Source organism: Triticum dicoccoides, chromosome 2B (assembly GCF_002162155.2).
Source record: "Triticum dicoccoides isolate Atlit2015 ecotype Zavitan chromosome 2B, WEW_v2.0, whole genome shotgun sequence".
Taxonomy (NCBI): domain Eukaryota; kingdom Viridiplantae; phylum Streptophyta; class Magnoliopsida; order Poales; family Poaceae; genus Triticum; species Triticum dicoccoides.
In genome coordinates, this window is record NC_041383.1 from 224183091 (window position 1) to 224190230 (window position 7140).

Genomic DNA, 7140 nt, shown 5'->3' on the forward strand with positions numbered 1-7140 from the left:
GGCGCGGCTAGAGGACGACAGTCTACGAGAGAGTTTTGTGGGAGCGAGAGGATCGCCGTGCATCCCCTCGACGAACTGCAGCACCGACGTATCAGCGCGGCGGGGAGGGTGGCTTTGGCGGAGAGAATGGAGTGGAGGGGGACGGGGGGAGGCGGGGTTTGGGGAAAATTTTGCCGAAGGGCGGTTGAATCGAATTTGGGGGGAATTTTTGTGTGGGCGAGGGGAGGATTTTCGCGCGGTGGGCAGGGGGAGTTTGGCGCATGGTCGATTTCTCCAATTGCAGTCCCACGTGTCAGTGAAGAGGCAAGCTGAAGCGCGTTCCGTTTGCGTGAGCCGTGTGCAGGAACGAACGTGTGTGGGGTGCAATGCGACTGCGACAGGAGTGATGTGAGTGTACCGCCTTTTTTCCATTTAAACTCGGTGCTTTGCCCCCTCAAAAAAAATGTTGCTTCGCGCGATCCATCGATACTACTACTAGTAATCCGGTAATCCCGACTAAAATGGCGCGGCCGGGTCTTTTCCCGCGCGATATGCTGGGAGGTTGGCTTAGTTGGGTTTTTAAGATTTGTCTCGGTTCAGTAAAAAGCAGAGTTGGTGATGATGGTGTGCCTGTCATCCTGCAATATAGGCCGTCCGATCTATATCTAACGGATAGGAAGGAAACTATGACAATTTACCCGCATTCCTCTCCACATTTGCAGATAAGGCTTTCCCTCATTCATCCTTTTCTCCCACAAGATCTTGATCTTCCGTGCAACGCACCTGCATCTTGCTAGTACTCCTACAATATGTATATTATTGTGAAAGTTCATATACACCGGCCGAGATTAATGCAAACATGGCAGATTTTCATTGGATTTCGAACTTTTATAAGACAGAGAAATAGAAGAAACCCGACCCTAAACCTATTCTACGGCGCGACCGACGTCCTCCATCTGCGATCTCTATGTACGGGGGCGGGGTTCAAGACCCATGCAGTGAAGGTGCGGTCTCCGGCGAGGAAGAGTAGAACACGGGATACGGACCGGCCAATTGGCACACCATGCCCTGCCGCCTCCCATGCCCTACTCATCCTCGGGGGAGTCCCCGACCTCGGCGGTGCCGGACGTTGGATGGCGGCAAGTAGGACGTGTGGCTGATGGTGCTCCCGTCGTCGGCCGCCAGCGTGGCCACCGCTTGTGCGGTCACATCCGCGTCCGGCTACGCCACTATTGCGTCGCGAGAGGCGACTTGAGCGAGGGCGGAGACCTCGAGATTCATCCCCGAAGACAAGCTCTCCCGCAGAGCGTTTGCACTTGCGGTCATGGCGGATGTGGTGCCAGGTAGGAGGACGATGGGCTATGGTGTGGAGGTTACCTGGGCGTTGCCGCTTTAAATAGCGCATTCCGGTGAGGCCAAGCATCCGGGTGCGTCATTAAGTCGCCAGAGTTGGTTCCTCGGGCACCGAGCCTCTTAATGATGACATACGAATGGACGACATGAATGCAGGCAGCTGGCGCCGGCTGGGAACGCACCGCGCGACGGCGCGAGGGACGAGGGCTTTGGTGTGCCAGGGTAGTCAGCTGCGGTCGTGGCAACGTTGGAGATGCCCTTTGCTCAAATGCGATCCCCGCATGTCATTGAAAAAGCAAGACAACCTGTCATGGTCTCAGGTCCAGAGGATGCAGTTGGCCGCGCTACACCACTCCGTGGACGCGTCGCGGCGCCCCGTGCATCCTCGACGAGCCGGGTGTTGGGGTGTGTTTGGATTGTGGCCAAAGTGCACCTTACCAAAATTTTGGTCATGACCCAAAGTTTGGTCTTTGTTTGGATGGTTGCCATTTCTTTGGCATGCCAATGAACTCTAGCCAACTCTAGTTCATTTTTCTTGCCAATGTCGGCCAAATCATGGGCAACCAATACCTCAACCAAAATTTTGGCTACCCAATGCTTTGATGGGGCAACCTTGGGCACAAACCAAACATACCGTTGGTCGTGCCACAGCACAAATGCCACCCTTGGCACACTGAAACCGACCGTGTCTATCGACGATGTGAGCGTGTCGCTCACCGCCGTCGCCATGTCCAGAGGCGGTGCGGGAGCTGCGCCCCGTTGTTGGCCCCAATGACCCACATGAACGGTTGTCGGTGGCGAGGAGGTCATGGGCCAGCTCCTCCATTGGACTGGTCTGTGCTACATCGTCCCGACGGGTGTGCCCCACATGTCGGTTTCCCTATTTTCCAGACCATATTCGAGCGTCAGTGCTCCGCGTTGCGAATTAGGCCTTTCACTATGTAGGCCAAGCAAGACAACTTATTGTTTATTTGAGTCGTTCAAGTGTAATCATGTGGTGTTTGCTTACTTCTCATTCCTCTCCAACCCTCTTCTCCATCGATCATGTCGCCCTTCAGTCGAGTCCATCCTCCCGCATGCCTCATTTGAACATTCCGCCGAGTATCATTCGCATGTACCCACCCTAGTCCTCTTTCAATAGATCTCTGGACCCCGAGATGAAATCGAAAGGTAATGAGTGGGGGCACGTGATACCTAAGGCGGATTCAAAATTTTGAACCGGTGATCATAGCATCCACAAATCATATATAAAGGGTATTCAATGTTCGTTTCGTTTTTGAACGTACAATATACTCCCTCCTATCCTTTCTACCTTACATATAAGTTTTATGTGTAGTCAAAGTATCTCTACTATGATAAAAAAGGTATCAACATTCAACAACGCCCAATCAATATTGTTAGATTCATACGTACTCCTATATTTGTACTCGAGATGGTTTCCAATTTGACTATTGACAAGATTAATAGTACTCCTTTCACATAGGTGAGTAAGTCATCTTAGGCTGTGCACCGTGACCAAGGAGGGGAAAACGAGAGACATTAATGTTTATTTGCTAATTAATAGTATTGCATGCAATGAACTAACCACTGCATGTCATGTTTGATAGTCTCAGGTCATTAAAAGCATGCACACCCTCATCTCTTATTGGTTCATATGTCAAGAAACAAGAAACGAGGTAGAAGTTAATGCACCGCGCCTACGTGTTTTGGGATTATATGGTTTTCGTAAGATGACTTACACACCTAGACGGAGGGAGTACATGAGATGTATAATGTGAAAATTATATCATTGGAAACTCCTTTCACATACAAAATTGACCATATGCTTTGTGTAAGTTGCATGTCATATATTATTACTCTAACATTTGGTCAAAGTTAGCCTCGAAAAACGCATTAGACTCTGTATGCTTTGTGTAAGTTGCATGTCATATATTATTACTCTAACATTTGTGTAAGTTGCATGTCATATATTATTACTCTTACATTTGGTCAAAGTAGTATAGTGGAAGTGGATCCTCTGACGTAGGTATCCCTGCCTTACCCTCCCTTTCGGTCACTTACTGGCGGACCCCATACTTGCTAGGCCCCGCATGTCAGTTACTCAATGGGTTCGGCCATGTCAGGGGATCCTCATCCGTAGTATATTCCCTCTGTTTTTATTTACTCTGTATAAAACGGAAGGAGTAGTGGTATAATAAATGACGAGGGCAGGGGAGGGCCAGGGACGTCGGTTTGCTCTCAACTGCGGTCCCACAAGCGAGCGAAAACGCAAGACGAAGCGTGTTCCATTCGGTGAGAGACGTGGAGGGTCCAGCGTGCCGGGCTGCAACGCGAACGCGACAAGAGCGATGTACAGTCAAAACCGATTGACCGGTCGTCATCGGAACCACTATTCACACCAGAACCTTCGCTGCTCGACCTACGCCAGCCACTGCCCTAAAACCACACCAAATCTCCAGCCCATTCCCCCACCTTTCGATCCCCTAGCCCGCATCAAGAGTCCCCTAGTTCGCCGGAAAGCCATGGTGCGCCGCAAGATCACTTACTACAAGATGCTGACGCCGAAGCACCGCGCAGAAATCACGGCCGCGGTCGGCGCCATAGACCTCCGTTCCCAAGCTCGCTTTGCAGCAGGCCAATCCCCAAGTTCTCTGGAGCCAAGCTACGAGGAGGAGGAAGCCGATCCAATGTTCACTGCGGAGGTCGCAGCGCAGAAGGCCCCCGATGGGTATGAGATGATGGACGTCGACTTCGTGCTGGCGTCCGAGTCCCCCATGGTGCAGGCGGACCAGCGGTTCAACATGGCGATACTAAAGGGGGACCGGGAGGCAGCGGCTCAACTCGACGCGGAGCACGCGCATGCCGCTGCCATCGAGGCTCTCCTGCAGGCGGAACCAGATGTCGTGGATGTGAACCGGGCGGCGGAGGCTCAACTTGAGGTGGAGCATGCGGATGCCGCTGCCATCGAGGCCCTCCTGCAGGCGGAACCGGACTTCCTGGACATGAACCGGGCGGCAGAGGCTCGACTCGACGCAGAGCGCGCGGATGCCGCTCTCATCGACGCCCTCCTGCGGGTGAAACCGAAAGTCCTGGACTTGAACCGGGCGGCGGAGGCTCGACTCGATGCGGAGCGCGCGGATGCCACTCTCATCGACGCCCTCCTGCAGGCAGAACTGGAAGTCCTGGACTTGAACCGGGCGGCGGAGGCTCGACTCGACGCGGTGCGCGCGGATGCCGCTGCCATCGAGGCCCTCCTGCGGGCGGAACCGGACGTCCTCGACTTGAACCGCGCTGTGCTCTCGTCCGTGCAGAGCGCCCGGACGCTCCGCTTGAACGAGTAGCTGGCGGCCGAGGACAACCACGGTGCGGAGACACACGTCGGTATCGACGGCTGGTTCACGCCGGCAGCCAAAGACGACGAGGCCGTCTCTTTCCGCGAGCAGTGATAGTTTTTCTTTATGTTGTTGTTTTAATTATTATGGATCTTTTGCTGTGTAAAAACATACTATTTGTTATGCAAGTGGCCTGACTTGGGTAAGTCTACCATTTCAGGCGGTTGGATGAATATCCTACGTCTCCTAACCCTTCTTTCCTTCTTCCTCACCTCTTCTTCTTCCCCAATAGACCACTGCACGGGCCGTACGGATACTCCGGTTGGATAAACATACTCTATGAACTAAAATTATGTGTCAGCGATAGGATGGCTGAGTTTGGTTTGTTCACATGCGACAGCACGTGTCAGTGAGAGTGTGTTCCCTTGGTTGGGTTTGCAGCGTGCAGGAGCGACTGTGTGAGGGTGCGGTGTGACCGCGGCGTGCAGGAGCGACCGTGTGAGGGTGCGGTGCGACCGCGACAGCCGTGCGCAAGTGTACCTCCTTCTCATTTTGAAAACTTTAGGCAAACTTGGCAAAAATGTGTGGCGAAGTTTGGCAATGCAAGGCCTAGACCCAAACAGGATAAGTACGTACGTACTAGGAGTACTAGTGTTAAAAAAGAAAGGCAGGGTTTTCCTTTGATACAAATCCTCGTTTCACGTGTCAATTAATGCCTATTTTTTTCTCGAAAGACCAAAGAGCTAACCATCTCACTCCTCATCGCTTGATTAATGCAGCGCCATGCAAACGAACCTTCTCACTTCCGCATGCATGCAGGGGATATTAATGTCCTTGGTTGCTAACCCCATCAATTTTGCCTCGATTAGTGTTAGTGGCCCTTTGCAAATTGTAATTTTGATATACTGGCCTTGTGTACAAAAAAATGGAGGTAGTAACTATATTTGAATTCCGTGCCCATTGCGGTGACGTCGACGACTTTTTTTTGTGGTTTGGCGAAGTGAGTTCGACGGAGAATACCATTGAGGGAGACCACGGTAAGTCGTTCGCAAGTGCCGCCTGCAAGCCGAGATAACCGCCTTATTTGCATCCAGGAAGTCCTTTACTAGTACTACTACTAGGAGTACTAGTGCGGTGAGATGGTTTCTCGAAGAAGATGATGGAGAAGCGGAGTCAACGAAGAGTGAAATGATAGTTGCTTCGTCCATGCTTTGTGATTTGACACCTCACTGCTTTGTGATTTGTGATAGAAGGCACAGGGGAGTACACTCTGTGCTCTATACTGTACTACTCCTACATGCATCCAAGCATGGGAGAAAGAGGAGAGACGTTGCATTTTTCTATTCCTTCAATCAATCAATCAGGGAGCTTCGGTTCCATCTTTTTGGCTTTCGCAACACCGTCCACAATGGTTCCCACGATGCCAAAAGCTATTTTCACATTTGGCTACACATTGTGGATGCCCTTAACCGTACCACTTGGTTTCGCTCCTGTGTGCTATCTATACAAATCTCAATTATATTGATCTAAAAAATTATAGAATCAAAGATTAGTAAAAAGGAGGTGATTTCGCCACGCGGATGGTGGGGGAGGTTTCTTATTTTCGGAGGACGTTGTCCTGGCGGTTTGCTAACATGCGGTCCCACCTGTTAGTGCTTTACCAAGCTGATCCACATCCCACATGAGGCAGAACAACGGCAGAAGCAACACGTGGTTAAGTTGAAGAAGATGAGGGAGAAGCGGATTCAGCAACGAGTGAAATGATTGTTGCTTCACCCCTCCAACTTCTTTTTTTAGCATTATTACTTTGTCCCTCCAACTTAACTGCGGGAAAGGTGCAACTTTGTGATTTTACGCCTCATTGCTCATTACTACGCCGGCGCCATGACTGGGGTGCTTCACCCTGGCTGCTCTGCACTGTATTCCGGTATGGCACGTTGACCCGGTAGCTTGATGTCCCACATGTCAGCGAAAGGGACTAGAAGATTTATGAAAGCGAGCGCTCCACTCTTACGACGGAGGAGTAGACGACACGACGGCCCAGTGAACTATCACTTGTATTGTATAGTACTATAGTTTTGTTGTTTCGCACGATCCATCGATACAAACCCGATTAAACAGGAAAGGGCGGGATTTTACCCGCGCGGTAGATGATACTGGCCATACATTTCAAAGGCAATTTTAATGTATGCAAACTGAATAATTATAAGTAACAATATGATATCGAGTAAAACTAAAAACATATATGATTTATTGTGTTAGAGTGTAGTAGTAGTGCTATATTGCATAGTTGTTAGATGTAACATGCGAGAACGTGTAGAGATGTAGTTTTGGAGGGCCTACAGAGAGAAAAGTGTAATACGGTCACCGAACTTCAGAATAAGCTGATTACGGTCACTATATACGTTTTGCGGTGATTATCCGGTCACTTGCTCATAGTTCAGCATCGGATTGCACTCTGTTGACCGGCCAAATA